Below are 19790 nucleotides of genomic sequence, written 5' to 3'. Positions count from 1 at the left end.
TTCAACAAGTTTTTCAGTTGATTTGGAACAGAGGTACTTAGGGTTTTGCCATAGGTTGTGATTATTCAAAAAGGATGACTTACAAACGAAGACAAAAGGAAAAAAAGCAAGAGATTCATCAAGAATAACACCTAAACTACGGACTGATCAAAGAGGGTTTACTATAGCATTACCAAATCAGAGTGAAAGAAATTGCGGTCTTGGGCAAAATTTGGAATAGAAAACAATAAATTATGTATTGGAAGGATTGAGTTTAAGCATATAAGACAGAAGTAATGGATGTTGGATCAGTTGCATTTGATGGATATCAATTTTGACAACAGTAGACCACCCTCAGGATAAACAAACACTTTTATATTATGTTCTTATTTAATCTACAAACATAACTCAAGAAATATTATACCTCTGTGTTTTTGAGTTGAATTGATTTTACCTCTTTACATGTACTTTGCAATGCAAATTCATTTTATTTTTCGTAATACTGACAAGCTGTGACGTTCGTATCAGCATGATACTGTTGTAAGACACTTACCGATCCACATCAAAATAATTATGATGTACCGTAGCTTGTATTATTTTATTCCTTGAACTTGAACAATAAGTTAATATTGTGCCTTGTATTGGTCAAACTCCTTTTCTTGTTGATAATAAATGTTGTATTTGTTTAGAGGGATGCTATGTTCTCCGTGGTGCAGCTTATGTCTTGATAGGGGGTCATGATTTGCGAGGTGGTTGGTCCAATTGAGAGTTGGTATAGCTTATGGTTTGTCTGATAGGTTATTATTATAGGTTGATGACTTTCGAAGGCCACTTGCTATTGCAAAAAAAAAAGAAATAAAAATATTGGTTGAAGCATTTTTGCTACTGAGGCTTTTATCTGATTATTTGAAGGATAAATATTTTACCATTTTTCATGACTCTGATTATTATAAATTTAAGAAAAACTTTTTTATAGAATATTAAGATTTAATTTTATAATTCATATTTTATTGAAATAGATCAATATTAAATAAATATAGTACCTTAAAAAATACAGCCACTACTTGGTATTTCACTACATTTTCTTTATAGAGAAATTACATTTTCAAGAACGTGAATAATTATGTATTTTTCTTATCCTTATATCTATCTATCAACCGTTATTATAGATTATTTTTAGAAATAATGATATTAACAATAATAAGATATAATCCTGCCTCCAGATGGCAGTATTCATCAATGATTATGTTATTGAATGAGACGGATGTGGGTGGGATTCAGGGATCACATGGCATATACATATAGTGAATGATTTTAAACACAACAAAGCTTTCAATCTGTCAACTAGGCAAAGCAGATGGGAAGGAGCTGTCGCATTACAATAGTAAACGCTAGTGAGCAGTAAATTAATTTACTGGCATATATTTTATTTTGATGCATAAACTGTAACAAAATATAATCGCTCTACTTACATTTGCATCGGATTATAAATGATTACAATTATTAAAAATGAAGACTGATTAATAAAAATAGAAGTAATTCCTTATTAAACCTTGCCTCTAGGTGGCAGCATTCATCAATGATGTAATTTTAACAGTGTGATGTGGGTGGGATTTGTTGATCACATGGCATACACAGTGAGTAATTTCAATAACACAACACAAGGAAGCTTTCATCATACGAGCTAGGCATTGCACACAGGATGCTGTAGCATTATCATTTTAATAGTAAAGGCTTAAGCAGGCTGGACAGCAAGCAGTAAATAAAACTACTGGTATGTAGGCTTTAATTTTAGCAATTATTATTTGTAACAAAAATAATCTGTATATATTTACCTTTGCAGCAAATGTATATTAATTTCTGCAGTCTATATTTTAGATTAAGGTCATTGTTATGTAAACATCCTGACAAGTTATTATATGTTCCTGTACAGTAATTTCCTTTTTTCAGTAGCCTACCATGGTTAGTTGTTGTAATGCAGCAATGTTGATATTTTAGAAATTATTGCCATCATTCTTGATTTGTATTTATTTTTATATTTAATTATTTTTTATTCATATTTATTTGAATAAGCGCCCCAGGGAGAAGGGTTTTTGAGGGGGAGTGTACTCGAGGGAGGTGTTTATTTTGTATGTTGTAAAATTGTTACTCAAATAAACATCCCTTAATTGTGGAACTGCTGTACAACACATAATTACCATCAAAATGTGTTATTATCATAAAGACGTATTGATCCTAACTAGGTTAGAAAAAATGTAATTCTACTGGAGTAGAACATTAATAGAATAGTTAAAACTGATGTAGATTTAAGGGAAGAATGTTAAAAAGTATGTAGATTTTTTAAGAGAAGGGGAGAACGGCAGGGTGGAAGTATGCTGTATGCAGTATTTCATGCCACTGAACATTTCATCATTCAATATGTAATTGAAAAGGTTGTAATTAATATATCAATGGTCACTGTGTAAGGATCTGTCAATAATAATGATTCATGGGCTGCTGTATATAAATACCATTAATTTTGTAATCTCTCATCACACTAAGGAGTATCGATAGTAATTATTTTTGTTTTTAGTTAAAAGATTCTTTGCTTAATATATATATGTTAAAATGTTGAACTGAGTATAGAATCATTAAATGTCAGTGAATTCAGTACACAAGTTATCCATGTGTGAGGTTAGACATTAGGAATACAAAAAAAACTCCTTACTATACATAACGTGTAGGCACTCTGTATGAATAATTCATGAATTTGTAAAACTTTTCTTGGAAAGTCATTTTTGTTATTTATAAATCCCAATGTCGTAATGACTTTGAGATACCGTATATTCCAATGTACTGTATAAGCCACACCTGTGTATAAGCCGTACCTCTGATTAGGATGCGAAATATCACATTTTTTTGTGTCACCTGTGTATAAGCTACACCTATTTTGAAGCTCCAAACCGTTCCCAAAATGTTAAGTTTTTAATATTTTGAAACATTGACATTATTTACAAATATCAGCTGATTATTTAAACAACAAGCAACTGGAAATGTGGGTATACTTCACGATCTTAAATTTTGAGGATTCGACTGGTATATAAACCGCACCCCAAATTTCGGGGTCGCGCGTATAAAATTTACGGCTTATACACCGGAATATACGGTATGTATGTGAGATAGACAGGAAAGAGTGCAAATTTGTTTTTATTAGGCTAATTGCATATATTCTCCTTCCAGATAAATATCTTGAAATGCAGAGTAAATATTAGGCCTATTATGCAGATATTCTTTATTATCATGACACAAAAAATATTAACAAATTATACTGCACAGGTAATATAATTTATTTACAGTGATAATAAAAGAGAAAAATGTCTTCAACATAACTTAAAATAAATCTAGTAATGATCCTTCTCACTCGGCTATAGACAAACTTTTTTGTCATTGAAAGGAAAATATGTAATTCATGGATAAATTCATATAAGCTCACATCCAATTTTTTTCTGACCTTGAGAATAATTTCCTTTATTGATTGTTATTGAGTGATTTATGATTAAATTCAATTATGTGGTCAGTGAACTGCTTTCATTGATTACATGTGAGACATGAATCCAATAAACTTTAAAATAAAATTAATTGTGTACTTTCAAGTATTTCAATCAGTGGCGTATCTAACTCCCCCTCCCCCCCAATTCCAATCAGCCTTCCCATTTCAAGACTCATGTATGTCACTGATTTCAATAAGTAATTTTGTTTTCATTGAGAAGTACTGTAATCAGAATGAAAAGAAATTTTTCAATAACGGTAAACAGATGTTTGATACCATTGTTTATTTCATTGCATAGGCCCTTAAATTAGCTGCTAGCCAAGCTATTATTTCTAAATATTGTATTTAGAAATATTCCTGTGTTCAAGTGATTGAAATTGGTTGGTTGATAGATATGCTTTCTTATTCAACTTTGAGTTCAGTGGTTCAAATCCTACATTGCTCACTTACAATAAAAGTATCTTGTGGCAAAGTAATTTATCTACGTTGTCACCTTCCACATAAGATCAGTCATGTTGAGCAGTACGTTCATTATACACTTCACTGCCGTCCCCTGGTACCGCAGGTGGTATCATGTTTTGCATTGATCAAGGAATAATAATCTTGCGAGAATATTGACACCTGGTATTTTTTATTGCAAGACGTTCAACTGCATGTACAAAACTGTATTATTTATATCTCTGTTTACACTATCAGGTTTTATGTAACAAATAGGGAGCTTTTGGTTGCACGACGACAGTAGGACGTACAACGTAATGACGTCACTAAAAGTCATGTGCGCATGCGAGAACGTTAAGGTTACCTCGTCGAGTAGTTTCTGGAACGCAATTTGGCCAAATGTATGTATGCAGAGAACGTAGGACGCCAGATAGGAAGGTCACGCATGAGTGATTCCGTTCTAGCGTCACGTCATCGCACAAATTGAAAGCTTCCTAATATCAATGATTTCCCTTGGACATAGTGATATCTTATACCCAAATATGGGCAAATCACGGTTTGTCAATGTCATATAAAAATTGATAGTGTGGAAAAAGCTAGTTTTATAGGATAATATTTGATTTCTGGAATACAGATTTAAAAATTAAATACTATAATTATTGTCAGATGTAATTTACAGTACTAAATTTAATTTTGACATTTGGATTTTGAAGTTAAATCATTGTTAACACTATTATTTTTGTATGTGTCATCCATTTAGCAAATATTGTGGACTCTTGATCCCTTTTCCGCAATATTACCTCAATATTAATTTATTCAGTCTAAATAAAGATAACGAATTGGACAAACTATATATATATTTTTTTTATACAAATGACATTACCAGTGGCTAGCTATTGTGCCTAATCCATTCATACAGAAAGTCTTTATATTAAGAAAATATATGCTGTAAAATATTTGTTTTGTATAAATTAAAAGTGTGCTTCCCATTAAGCACAACATTTTACTACAATATTGGCAGCCCAGTCTGTCTGAAAGTGGCTGTGGAGCGTGTAGTTGGTTTGAGTCATAAGAAAAAGGGAGTTATTAATTAGGATTCGAACCAAAGACCTTGATCATCTTGGTGATCATCTTAAGCATCAAATTGATAGTTTCACTCCCAAAATTTAATCAAAACATCATTTCATAAACTGCTTTGTGCAGTGATTGTGGTTTGTACTTTTCCACATGTTCACACCCCTCGTGCAACCTTTGAATAAGGCATTTTACCCATGTTGGTCTCTCTCCACCCAGTAATTGTTTTGTAGGTGTTCGAGTCAATGTGAAATGCGTGGAGAACTTGATGGCATGATGCGCTATATAAATTATGCATGGTTCTATTTCACAGACATTGAACAGAATGAATAATGCTACCATGTCTATAGTTACATTAATAATGCATACAAATATTAAACTTTAAAAGACAAGTTCATGCACAGTTATTTTAAGTGAAAATAATGTTTACAAATTGCCTTTCATTATATCAAATGCAATTATTATAACACATTGCATCAGAAATGAGAAACCACAAGACACAGATGAATTAGAAGTGACTGTTCCTAGTTTGACTATAAAAAAATATGAGTATATAATAAGTATTAATAGTAACAGTGATAATTATAGTAACAAATGAACAGAAATGGAAAAACCCCCATACCAAAAGGTAGAGGCGTAGAACATGCTTTCTATTTATTAAACTATGTAAGACCAGATGCAGATGAGCATTTCTAAATAAAGTGGAGATATGAAATTCATATTTATTACAGACAGGGCTGCAACTTGCGGCCCAACACAAAGCTTATTGTGTTTATTTTTTTGTACAGATAGCAAGATGTTCACAGCAGTCACATTGTGGTACTGCCATTATTATGCGTTTTTAAGGAAATAAGGAAGTAATTTATAAATTATTATGAAGTTAAATAGATCACATATTTGTCATTCTCATGGTATTGTTGGACATAGGCCTACTTTTATTTTTTTTAACAAAATCTTAAATTAGTTACTTGACTGGAATACTCAGTGGCGGATTTAGGTTGGGAGGCTGCTGGCTTGGGCCTCCTTCCCCTTGAATTTTACGATTACAAAAATTGAGAAAGAAAGAAAAATTATATTCAACTTTAAGTCTGTAGTGAGAGTGCCATGAAAAGACAAAGCTAACTTTTTAAATATTTTTATTCAAGGATTGTGACAGTTGTAAACTATAACATTATTTGCAAATAATTCAGAAGGAAGAGCTTAGAATTTGGATAAAATTCTGTCAGAAAAAAGAATTCAGTGCATACTCTGCCATTGAATATCTGATCATCAGCTTAAAGTGCTTCTTTTATCCTAACATAAAGGGGTTAGAATTAGAGTTGATATTATTAATACTGTCAGTGGAGATTACCGAACCTGGATATTCAATATCGCAAATGTTTACTTAATGTAGACAAAGACTTAAGGCTCTATCAATTTAATGTCAGGTTTCCACACTTGATGTTTCATTCCATTAGTGTTAGTATTTAGTGAAATCATTATTATGTGATGTTGCACTGAGGTAAAATGATGTATGATATTTATTACTTCAATATTGGCATTATTTATCATAGTCAATTTTTTAAGTTTGCATAATATTAATATATTTACAAAAATATTTTTTTCTCGCAGATGGAGGGTGTAGACCACAACCATGAAAGGGCTGAGGTTAGAAAATTTAGGATTTTATTTATTTTTTATTTATTTTATTCTGCCTTTAACGTGGTAACACTTTCAGTGACGCAGCACTGATCTCACTAGTGGATCACATGAACAAAAAAGCAGAACAAAAACAAACATAAAAAAAATATACAGAAACTTAACTAAAATAAAAAAGAACCAATTCAAATGAATTAAAAAGAAGGCAAGAGAACAGAGGGTGGTCAGAAAGATATAATTAGTTTTCTGTTTTGATCAAAGTTTTGAAATTTTTAAGTTGGAGATAATTTAATTCTATTTTAATTTGGTTTGGAAGTTCGTTCCAAGCCTTAGTTGCACGGTATAAGAATGTTCTCTTGCCTTGAGTGAGTTTCCATTTTATCTCATCAAGGTGGTGTTAGATTTATTCCTAGTGCACTGAGAGTGGCTGTTTTGATTAAAAATGAATTTGTTACATAGGTAGGATGGGGCAATTCCTTTCAGGCACTTAAAAGTGAGTAATAATAGGTGTTCCTTCCACCTATCATATAAACCTATTCTATTATGGCAATAATTTAAAAAAAAATGTATGGCTGTATCCCCTTGAATCCACTACTGACAACTGTAACACATAGACAACGGCATATTTCACACAAAAAATTCACGAAAGAAAAAAAGAAGGATACTTGCTTAAAAAATTATATAGGCTTATGTTCTATTGAAACTGGTGATAATAATGTCTAGCCTATATGACCCCTGTGACTCTGCAAGGATTTAATTTCCTTATGTTCTGTATCTGCAGTTTGCCCTTTAATAAGATTTTTTATAAAAAAATCTGATTGTATCAATTCAATATTCTCTACAATTTACTGTTTGATATGAAAGTAATAAAAGTATATATTTACATACAGTAGTTTAATAACTGAGTAGAGCTTATGCATTATGTCAGTATTTTATAATCAATACAATTTACTACAGTATTGAAGTTGTACTGTATATATTACAAGTGAAACGATAGAATGATTTATTAATGCACTAGTTTCAATTATACATATGAAAGTATTAAATCGCTCAGAGTAAATTATATACATCAGATAGATTTTGAAATAATATCCTATAATTTAAATCAACAATCATCATTAATATTAGAGTATTCTTGATCTGTTTGTAGAAGGTTAAATGTATACATCGTAAAATACAATTGTTTTATTTATTTAATGAGTGTCTTATTTTTATGTAAATGTATGCATGATATGTTCCTGTCATGATATAGTAATAAATTTAACAAAATATTTTAATTGAAAGTATTTTGTGTTTACATTGACAAGGAATGTATAAAGTGTTATAAAAAATATTGTAAACACAAACATTTAATGGTAATAATAATGCAATAAATGGTACTGTAATGTTCAATGAAAGAAAAGCCACAATAATTAATCTTAACAGAATTAATCCTACAGTACTCCTTAGACTAGCATTGGTTGGTCATTGACTTCAAGGCTATTTTTTTTCTTGCTGATATGTGTCCATCCATTCCCCCACTAGTTGCTACTAATAATACCATCAAATGGGGTTGCCAGGCATAGTCACCGTGGCATGACCAGATGGAGTTTAAAACGTCATACCGAAAGTGCAAACATTTTTTAAACTAACGTTTAAAATTACAATTTTATAAGTAGGTCTAAATCAATAATTGCTGTAAAGGTTATATAAGAGTGAAAGAACAAGTACATTGCCACACCTCATTTTGGTCAATAAAAAAACATTTAATATCTTATAATTTTTAGAGAGCAATGTACATTTTATATTATTGTCTAGTTGTAAAACAGTATGTTTTTGTATGCCACTTTTTTTTAAATTAAAATCTTATCAATTTCTATATAAATCCCAAAAATACAGTATTTACTGAAGATAAAATATGTTCATGTTTACATATTAAGCTTGCAACAACTTGAAAATGTTCATATAGGGAGCAAAATTTAGTGAGGAAAATTGTTCATAAATATGCATAGGACATAGACTTGTGGAAGCTTACGAGCCCTCTGGGCCTCCTTATGCCGATTGTGTTCAAAATCTTAGAACAAAGTGGCTATATTGACGCCTCAAGCCAAGTTCCTCGCCAGATCATGCCTGTACAGTACATATCACATGTTGTTTTCATACTTATTTTATAGCTGAATGTTGTCTGGTTATGTCAACATAAAAGATTTTAATTTAAAAAGTAAATGTAAACATCATTAGGAATTCAAATATTAAAAAAAATATTTTAAAAATATTATAAATATATTATTTATGTAAGGAAGCCATAATTTGAGCACATGTCTTATTGGCAACAAATGTTGTAATTTTTCTGAAGTAATTTTACTACTAAAAGTAATATTGAATTTTAATATTATTAATTTATTATTTGATATTCAAAAATTAATGTACAATATGTCATTGTTCTCAGTCCCCAGACATACAGTACTGTATGTACTGATATCAATATGAAAATCACTCCTAAAATCAATTTAGTGTTTATTATTTGCAAATGGGGTTATTCCATTAAATCCCAAGGGAGAACATTTTTTGACAGATAATGTTTAAATAATAATGTGATGCTGATAATGATTATGAAATGACTATAAAGTAATGTATCTCTTTGTGAATTTTAGTATTGTGATCATTGTTCAGATCACCAAGTCTTATAAAATTAGTAAAAATAGTTGCTATTTGATTTTTAAATCTAATAAAGATGAATAAAATACAATACCCCGAATAATCTGTTCGATCATGAAGTTGATTAATTTAAAATTAATTCATATTGGATTCAAGATTAATATGTTCACACTTGAGGTTGGATTTAATACTGGCTGACAAAATTGCTGAGACTTGACTAATGATATGTTGCAACACTTAATCAAGGGCACCCAATCATTTGTAGCATACCTCCCTTCTACTTCGCTCATCCATAGAAGAGGAAATCAAAGCTGATAGGATTTACATAAGGAGGCTCTTATGTTATACCTACAAATGATTGTAAATCTTAGTTGAGCCAAAGAACTAATACATTAAAATTCAATAAACTTAGCTTGCTTTAGTTTCTATGCTTATTACAATACAGTTTTTCAAATTTAAACAAAAAAATATAGTAATTGTTGTAAGTACTTCTTGTGACATTGAATTATCATCTTGTCATCATCATTTATCATCAGTATCTTCATCAATCATCGTCATCATCATTTTTATTATATAATATTAAATCATTATTCCCATAATCATCATCATTATTATCCATCATCTTATAGTATTTTCATTATTATAAAATCATGATCATCATGATAATCATCATGGATAATCATCATCCATTATGATGATCAACATCATTATGAATAACAATTTTGATTTGCTTATCATCATCATCATCATCATCATCAGCTATTTCAGGTTACCAGCATTTTGACTAGTGAAAGATATCAAATGAAATAAAGCTCAACCTCTTTAAACATCAATTTTGGATTTATCTTTAAAAAAATGTATCAAAAATAAATCAATATTTTCGGTTGGTCATTATCACATGATCTTCATAATTTTTAATTCAAGTTTAAGATGAGCATAAACTTACGGAAAATTAACTGCCTGAGAATGTACTACATTCACTTACAAATGAAATTGATTAAGATATACGTCAATGAAATTAATAGCAGTCAGTTTGACAATGACTGGAGTTCTCTTAGTAACCAAGATTACTCTACTACGCTTATCACTTCCGCCATGCTCTCATTATTACGTAAATAGTATTTGTTACAGCATGTAGGTATCTGTATTCTAAATTTGCACGAACTTGCACAGTTGACGATTCAGGCAGTGATGGTTACCGTAATATGTTGCAAGGAGTTTTTATGTTATGTTTAATCAACTTCACTGTGAGTATATTAATTAATTTAACTACAGCAATTGTCACCAGCACATAATTGACACTGGCTTGTTGTTCCTTTATAAGAATTGTTGATGTTATTAAATATTTATTACTTAATACTTGTTCTGATGTTATAGATTATGGTATCTATATCATAGTGATTTTTATTATCATCAATAATACTAGTTAGTATTTTATTGGGGGGGGAAAATTAGTAATTTTTTTTGGTGGGAGGAGGGGGTGGTTTTGCCTTTGTGGGTTGCAAATGGGAAATTCTAGCAGGGAAGTATTTTAACTATAAGCCTTTTTGAAATAATTCCTTAGAATTTGGTGTGAAAATAGAAGATTTAGGCCCAATAAAAAAAATTATTAATTTATCACCCTCGCGTCTTTTATGGTACCGGAAAAAATTTTTTTTTTTGAAATTTTTTTTATTTCTTTTATGAAGTTTTTTTCATTTATTTTATTAAATAGTTAGTAGATATTGTTTGCATTATCTAAATCATGTTTTACTTTGAATATCAATGCACCAGCAAGCAACCCAAGGGTGATATTTGGCTTTAGCAAAATAAAAAATAAAAAAAAAATCCTCCCTCCCTCATCACTTTTCCTGCCCAGATAGGGTGATAAACTAATAATATTTATTATTTACAGGGCCTTATGTAAATTCATAATGGAATGGAAGAAAAATGATGTGACTATGGGCTTTCATGAGAACTTTGGTGTTGTTTTCTCCAAATTATGCTCCCAATTATGCCTTACTACAATTCACAAACATTGAAGTACTTAACAAGGAACTCACAGAACAAGGAATGTTTTACATTCCTTCCATATGTTTTATTAATTCAACATTACAACTTACACTTCCTTTTGATGATTACTGTACCTACTTAAAAAGAGAGGAAGGAAATTGATACAACTAGGGTTTCATATAGAACACATAGCTAATTTCTTATATTGTTAAATGTATATATATTTTATTAATTATAATATTTCTGGATACACGGAATTGTGGTCGAGATGATATACTTGTATGTTGAGGGGGTCCTCCTTACAACTACCAAGTCCATTGTTACTGTGCGTTGATTGTAGAGCCCCTTACAAATCCGTCACCGTGTGTTTCTCGAAATCTTCATGATGTCTGATAATTGGATGGATAGCATTGAAGACCATCTGCTTAAGTAGCCATTTTTAAGTGCCCAAAATATTAAATTGTAACCAATTTAAGCTTCCTCAACTAAGGAAAATCAAGGTCATATAATTGTACCAATTATTATTTACAGTACTAACATTTGAATTTGCTCGTATGATGAATACAGTAGCAATCTCAGAAGTCTGTGAATATTTAGCAGGGTCTTATAACATTTAGTAGGCAGTGTCTTTTGTATAAATTTTTAGAAAATTTCAAACTTAGCATTTTTTCTGATGTCAATAATAAATAGTAATATGATTATAATAATTATTTTTAACCAACTGTTTACTAAGAAAATAAATTTCAAATTCAATTTTAGTTTATTAATTTTAATTTATTTTGAATTATTTAGGCCTAATAATTAATAAATAATGGATGAAATACCCTGCCTTTTGAGGAAGAGAAAAAATGTATCTGGCAATCATGTTTTCTAAATACACGAGTGATTGCAAAATACTAGAGAAAAAATGGAAAGAACCTTAGAAAAAAAATAATACTTAAAACTAGGTCAGGGACCTAGTTGAGTGCAATGCTATTGTTACCCAGAATTGTCATTGACATTAAACACCATACCACCCTATAAAAACATGTATTTGTTTACTTTTGTGAAGTCCATTGACTTTGTTGTAATGAGTACACTGCTGGCTGTAGGTCAGGCTGTGGTCAGGTTGCAGTAGGCTATACAACACGGTCAAGGTTAGTGTCATTATCGCTGCAAATGTGCATTATATGTTTTCAGTGTCTACGTGTGAATTGTCTTGTACAATAACAGTCTGTTTGTGTTTATACGTGCAGTGCCTCGCAGCAGAACCTGTAGTGCAAGTGAGTAATACAAATTGTATCCTGGTTTAATTCAGATTCTCTGAATTAATTTGCTATACACAGTACTAAATTAGTTGAATTTTGTGATCTGTATTTATGTTAAAGTATTGTTATTGAAAGGTAACTAATGCATTGTTATCTGTTGTTCTTATGGTAATAAATTTTATCATATCTTATCTATTTGTTTTGTTGATTCATAAAGATAGTGCAATTATGCTCACATCAGTTCTCCCACATGGTGGATTTTTAAAATTATCAATGAAAAATATCTTGTAATATATGTATATATATTTTTTTTATTATATCTTTGTGTTTTATTAAATATTGCATTGGCATTTTTATAAGGTTTCTCTAAAAATGCAAAAGCCCATTAAATAACTCCATTATTATAATTGAATAATGCAATACAAATTTTATGTATTTTGCAAGACAATTATTTTGAAAGTGGTTCACTAGAAACTTATTTCTAAGAAATTTCTGCCAGTAGATTACTGTATATTTTATCATATCTTTAAATAATAAAGAGGGGTTGTCTGAGAGATATTGTTCTGCTTCTTATAGTATGCTGAAGACCCCGGTTGAAACCCGGCCAGCATTGGGTTTTAATTGTCTGATCGCTTAGCTCCTTGAATAACCCTCATATTGAGAGTTCAACGGGTTATAGGACAATGTGTATATCCGTATGTATCCGTTATGTAGTAGTTAAATTGGGTGGTGCTGCACTGCAGCTGCTATAAGTCCCCAGTGGCCCAGCCCAAATTTCTAATTTCTTATTAGAATGAGGACCAATAAAGAATTATTAAATAAAACTTGTATATTTCAGGAATAAGTTGTGGTTTAAATGTTCTTTAATTATTCTATTTGTACACATTGTATACTTGTTAATGTTATATCAAATAGTAAGCTAGTATTCTTAGCTGAGGCTATGCACAGCGTTGAGGATGATGGTAATCAACTTTTTGTTGATTACATTATATATGCAGTTAATCAAACTTAAATTGTCAGAACCAAATTATTTTTGGTTATATGCAGTGTGTACCTCATTAGCAATTAATTTGTGTAATGTAGATGAATTATAATGTAGATGAATTATAAGACATTCATTGTTAATATAGAGGTACTTATACCCTATTCAGACTACACTCTCTTGCGATCGGTTGCGATGTAATCGGTGGTAATCCAAAACTGATTACTCCCGATCGCAATCAACGAACGCATTCAGACCAACATAAACAAACTTTACATTCTAGGGCCTAGGCCTCCGGTGTCTAGGCCTATGTTGCCTGATCTCAGCCAAACAGTGCCTGTGGAATTTGTTGTGATTCGTTGCGATCAGATTCCGTGGTAATCGGGAGTAATAAAGATTGTAGCACCCAATCGCAACGGGTAACAATTACGATATCGATTACATATCGCCTACTATTGGTGAGCTTTCACACACGATTTTACTTTGCGATTGGGTGTCGTAATTGCTACAACCGATCGCAATGCGATGCTAGTCTGGATGGGGTATTAGACATAAACATGCGACTCCCATAAGAGAACATGTTACATCAGTTACATGGTAATTCTATATGTTGCAAACAAAGCGTACAAAGAGTGATTATTGTGTTTATGATAATATTGAGTTATTATTATCAAGGCATTATGTTGCTTGTAGGAATTCATAATTCATTTTTAACAGAATGTTAATATTTTTTGTTTTTGTAAATGGAGTGGTACTACAGTAATATATACATATTTAACAATTCATTTTAAATTAAAAAATAGTTGTTACTATACACATCAGACAATTTTTGTTAATACAATATAATACATAAAATGATTGTGACAATATATATTATAATACAGTTTAACAGACAAATTTATATTGCAGGTATATGTACAATTAAAATTACTTGCTCAAGCCTAAAAGATTGCAAGACAGGTCTCTACCGAAAGTGTGGTAGTGCTCGTATGATAAACAGTTCATATCAGCAGATAATTGAGATTAAGTAGTTTGGTTTCATCATTAATTTTTACTCAAATCAATTCCATCCCTGGTATCCCTGGGGATTGATTACTAATAATAATTGCTTTCGGTTTTATTAGTGTTTTCTTGCCTGTGTGAACATTTCACTTATTTATATTAATGCATTTGTTTGGAAGCAATTGATTTCTTAATAGGTGATTTTTAACTACTTGACCATGATTTTTTTTTTGGAGGGGAGCGGCTGGCGGGCAAATCTCGGATAAATTCTTGTGTCCCCAGTCTCATTTAGGCCAAAAAAAAAAATTGTTTGTGTGCCCTCCTTCACCCGCCCCTAACGCACAAAAAAACTTAGTTTTTTTTTTTTTTTAGCTTTTGTCTTTACAAATAAAAAAAATGTGAGTGTATTTATTTTAATTTTTTGCCAGATGCCCTACAAATTAGTCTAAAGTTGTTGTCTGATGTAAGATATTGCCATTCTAGGCCTCTGTGGGTTATTTTTATTCCATCTGATGAGTATTTAAAAAAAATAAACTTTTTCCACCTGTCCCTATTTATAATTTTAAAAAAAAGAAACGCAAACAATTTATTTTATTTGGCCTTATAATAGTTTTTATGCTCTTCTGTTGCCTTTCCAGTTGTTTAGTTTGTGAACCTTTACTAAAGATTTAAATCTTCAGAAGAGTACCAGGATTTGCTGATACTGTAGGTTGCTCTCAGTGGGGAGTTAATCTGAAGCATTATCCTTCAGCCTACGTACTGTATCTATATACCATAGGCCTAATGTATTCCATAATCTTGTAGCTAGGGCAGCACGTTATCGCTCAATCCTGATAGGCACCTACTTATACTCCTGGATAGAGCAATATGGAAAATGCCTTTCAAGACTTAACGTGGAATGTGGTGACATTTTGTTCATTTAACTGCTTATGTCTAAGCTTTGTATGTTCAGTTCTCTCTTGAAATCTATGTTCAGGCCAGAACCAGTACTTTACTGTATTAAGCGATTAACCCCCCACGTCCGAGTCACTGAAATTTGAAATTGATTTGATAGCGCCGGTATTAATGAGTGAATTCATATCTGCATTTTCAATTGAACATGCCTTATTTGTGACCAGCTTAAGATTTGAACCCCTTAATTTTTTTATCAGTGTTAGGGAGTACCCCTGTATCCCTAGACCCACATTTAGGAAGAAGACAATCAATTTGTTGGGAACATTGCTTTGAAAAAGCATTTTTGAGAGTGCCATGAGGTACTTGTGAACCTTCTGTCAGGGATCTTGGAATTCCTGTTAGGGAGCTTGTCCCCTCCTCAGTGAATCTCAGGCTCTGCAAAGCTTCTCTGCAGCTTACACACTGCCCCACTTCTATATATTTTAAAACATATTTGTGGCTGATGTGTTTCACACTCAGATTATGAACTGTGTGATTACCTTTCTGCAAGACATTGAACCTCATTCCATGTCGATCTGAAATAAGAATGTGAAAATTCAGTTTGCTAGCTGCGGTCATCAGTTAATTTTTGTCAAAATTCGAGAATGATGTGTGAGATGTGCGTTATTGATTTGTAATGTTTGCAAATCCATGCTTATTGCCAAATGATGCGCTATTACTCACATCCATGCGATAAACTACATAATGCATGTGCATTTATCTGATGAATAAATTGCGTAACATAGATTATGACAAACAGGAAGAGTTTCTCTCCATTCTTTCAAATCCCATTCTATATATTTTGTAATATTTTAGATAATTATATCTTGGCTTGAGAGTAATTAAAACACTGCTACTGATGTGGAAGGTAGGGGAAAATAAATACATTCTACTTGAAGGGTAACTATAGCTACAAGCATGGAGGTTTATACCTCCATGCTGCAAGTATTCAGTATTCAAATATGTAATGTCATTTGTAAAAAAAACGTCCATAGAAATACAATTGTATTAAGGGTCCGCTCATTAAAATCAGAAATAATAACTCTGCTACAAGAAACTGGCTACTGTTACTTACTTTAGATTATCAAATTTCACATGCCTAAATATGTGATGTCATGAGGATATATACGCACATCATGCCCATATGGGCATACAACAGTTTTTTATCAAAGAAAATTTGATAGTCTGGACCGAGCTTAATATTCTATTTGAATGGATGGGGAAAAAGACCTTAGTCACTGCTTTCATACATGGTTTGGACAAACATCTTCCTAATTCGACAGGAATGAACAATGTTTTCCCTCAGATAGTTTACAAATAGATTCATTTGACATAATTCCATGTTTGTGAACCTAATTATAGCATGTTTCTAAATTGATTCATCCGGATTGAACAACATAAACTTAAGTTGTTTTACATCTATGGATGTTCAATGCTATTTTTGTACACTACTTGATTATTATACTTCCTGTGAAGTACCCTCATCGCTTAACTTAGGAAATTAAACAACGGATTATTAAATCTTGTAATATTTTCCCAAAAGGTGAATGGTTAAATTAAAGTTTTATATAGCCAGAAATAGGCCTATTACTAGACAGATTTTATTCAGTGATGTTAAACAGCTATACGAATAAAATAACGTTTTGTGTTTTTCTTCATCCACCAAATATCTCCGAAAGTGTTTCAAGTACAATTATGATTGTGGAAGCAGTTTGGCGCAGCGTGAAAGGTTTGGTTTCCAAACCTCGAGGTCGGGGTTTCAATCCCTCGCTGTGCATTTCGCTTGTGTCCTTGAGCAAGACACTTTATCTGCATTGCTTCTCTCGACCCAGGAGTATAAATGGGTACCTGGTGGGGTTGCTTGCTCCTGCGCTGAATACAGCAGCAACACTTAGCATGTGGATCCAATGACCAGGGACAGAAGCGCTTCTGCAAAGAAAGGCGGTATATAAATAAATATGATTTGATTAGATTAGATGATTTCACACATGTTGTAGCTACCACCAACGGGACGAACGTCCACTACATTAGCACTTGATTTTGTTATTCTACATGTGTTTTTTTGGCAAAATTAACACATTTGTTTGCTGATTACTTCCAAATCTCATAACTGTTGTGACATCATTGTGCCATGCACCTGATCTAATATGCATGTTAGAAGTCCCACATGCTTACATTCATAGCCATATATATTCAAACAAAATACCACAACACCGCATCCAAACAACGAACATGTCGGAGTTAACACGTTATTACATAGAAGATAGCTTTACTACTATACATATAGGCCTACATATGGGAGAATTTTGATTTCTAGATGAAGGGAAATGAGCTTTCCAAACTTACTGTAATGACTTAAGTTTTTCAAAATTCAAGGTTTCCCCCCTCTTGAACGGTCAGGTTAACTTTCTCTTTCTTATTACAGTAAATAGGCCTATTATGTGTGTATACATACATTAAAAAAATTTAGTAGTTGCAGGTATTCTTTTTTCCATGAATCGATGAACCCCAAAGAGAAAGGGGTCGGAGGTTCTCTCCTGGAAAAATTGTAATTCCTAGGTGGCAGGAAATGAGCTCTACCGACTTCTAATTTTTCCATTGTAGCAAAAAAATTTCAGCTCAGGGGCCCTGAATTTTTTTAAAATTTTAATAACTTTTTTTGTGCCTAAGTGGTTAGGGATCAGGACCCTGACCCTTTCAGATCAGCATATGCCTCCAATTCAACTGTATGATCGCCACCTTTCCCCACCCTTTCAGCACAGTGCGGAACACAGGTATGTACAGTATGCTAGTTACGAGAAAAAAAATCAGGGGGAAATATTATCTGAATGGTAATGTATAGTAAAAAGCCAGTTTTTGGTTTGAACTGCACATGCCCATATCCAAGGTCAATTGACATAAATCTATGTTGTGCGTACTGTTTGTCTGTTTATATCGATTGACCTTGATAATTGGCTTATTGTTGCTATGAAAAAATATTATCTTGGGAAACAGGTATTAAGGCGTAGTGTTAGTAGTTTTTTATTTATATGTTGTCTTTTCTGGCCCATTAACAAAGAAATTAACTTCATTTCCCTTTAATGATTCTAAATCACAAACATGAAACTGGAATATGAAAACTACTTTCTTTTTGCCTTAGGCGAGACTTTTTTTTACCTTGTTTAGCGAACCCCCCCACTTGCCAATAATGATGGTTTCAAATATAAATTTTGTTTTTGGCCAATTAGCAAAACAAACAAGGTATAAAAAAAGTCACACCTTATGTGTGTAAATTATTTATTCCTTGTGTAAATGTGGTTAAATATTTTCTTGAAGATTTTATCACAAACAGTAATGGAATATTATGTTATGTTTATCACCACCTTTAATAATGGCTTATACCTTGAAATCTGACTTCTCTTTTATTATTGTAGATTCATATTGAACGAGCTGACCTCTCTTAGTAGCTCCTGTTAAATGACAATTAATTCCGAACCCACATTAATTCTTCTATGCTGGTTGAAAGTGTAAATATTCTGAGCTCTTCGTCCTTGATTGGTCTTCAGGCTTTGCATTGTAATGTGGTTGTAGACCATTAAATGTACTACTTTTCGTATTTCAGTACTGTACTGTATATATGTGCACACAAATGTAAGTAGTACTGTATGTGCACACATGAGCGCGAGTCAGTTTAAATATAACATGAAATCACCGAAGCATTAGAAAAAATACCTCCATTGATAATACTGTATTGGTAAGGATTATATTAGACTGAGGCTAGACAAAGAGAGTTGAATTGGTTAACACTGTAGCCTTTAGTATTCTATTGCAGACATTGATTTTCATGATCAATTTGTCCTTTGACTAACGCTTCAGATTCATGTATTTCTATAGACAGAGTTGTATTTGTTTTGAATGTTAAATTGTCAAATTCAGGCATTTATACCCATCCACCGTAGGCTGCAGCTGGCATGGTGTGAGCAGTATCATTATTTATCTGGGCAACTGAAGTTGAAAATAAAATACTACAAGATTGATTATTGTAAATGATCATCTGTGATAAATCTATGACAGATCAAGGTAATTATTTTTACCTGGTTTTGGGTAGGTAGAATTATGGCTTTGGTTATTTTGTTTAATCATCTGTAATAATTAAGGTAACTCTTCCGAAGTTGTAATTCGTGAATGCGAGAGCGAGTCTCAAAATATATACAGCATCTGTTTACATTGTCCAGCAATCTTTCACCATTACAGTACCGATCTCACTCAATACACAGTGCAAACTGTGTCTAGCTTTGGCGGGGCCAGTAAACATTGAATAGACTTCTTTATTAATATGATCACCTTTTACGAATTAAGA

At 31.9% G+C, this 19790-nt stretch overlaps 1 protein-coding gene across 1 annotated transcript in view; it reads left to right on the top strand.

Moving 5' to 3' along the window:
• The first annotated feature begins 1610 nt into the window (after positions 1-1610).
• LOC117124613 (calcium/calmodulin-dependent protein kinase kinase 2-like) overlaps positions 1611-19790 on the top strand; it is a 52080-nt gene continuing 33900 nt past the window's right edge. The window contains exon 1 of the mRNA XM_033270909.1: positions 1611-1753. The gene's annotated coding sequence lies outside the window, so the exon portion shown is untranslated. The remainder of the gene's footprint in view (positions 1754-19790) is intronic.

Source organism: Anneissia japonica, unplaced genomic scaffold, assembly GCF_011630105.1.
Source record: "Anneissia japonica isolate Jap-2015-1 unplaced genomic scaffold, ASM1163010v1 scaffold287833_len2544123_cov190, whole genome shotgun sequence".
NCBI lineage: Eukaryota > Metazoa > Echinodermata > Crinoidea > Comatulida > Comatulidae > Anneissia > Anneissia japonica.
This window is presented reverse-complemented; position numbering and strand designations above follow the sequence as displayed.